The sequence below is a fragment of the Penaeus monodon genome, chromosome 19, assembly GCF_015228065.2.
Source record: "Penaeus monodon isolate SGIC_2016 chromosome 19, NSTDA_Pmon_1, whole genome shotgun sequence".
Classification (NCBI taxonomy): domain Eukaryota; kingdom Metazoa; phylum Arthropoda; class Malacostraca; order Decapoda; family Penaeidae; genus Penaeus; species Penaeus monodon.
The window spans coordinates 43,748,211-43,748,517 of NC_051404.1; positions in this window are offsets into that span (position 1 = coordinate 43,748,211).

The following is a 307-nucleotide window of genomic DNA, read 5'->3' on the forward strand; positions in this document are numbered from 1 at the left end:
TGCAGTCATGGTATCCCGAGTCTTCTTGCTCATGAATATCAGGCGACAAGCTATATTTTCGGAGTTGTATGACGTGTTCTTTGGCCTTTGTGGTCGGGGATTTTAGACTATCGCCTAGCATCGACTAATACCATTTAAGCTGCTTAACAAGGCAATTTTTCGTATTGGCTCTCGATGCGGTGTTCTTTTCTCCTTTTGGTGCAAATGTGATAGGTAGATACGCTACTTACTGTGGTAGAAGATGGTGGTTTCATATTTCTCGATGTATTTTTTTCATGAGAGTTCTATAATAAGTGAATGGACTTAA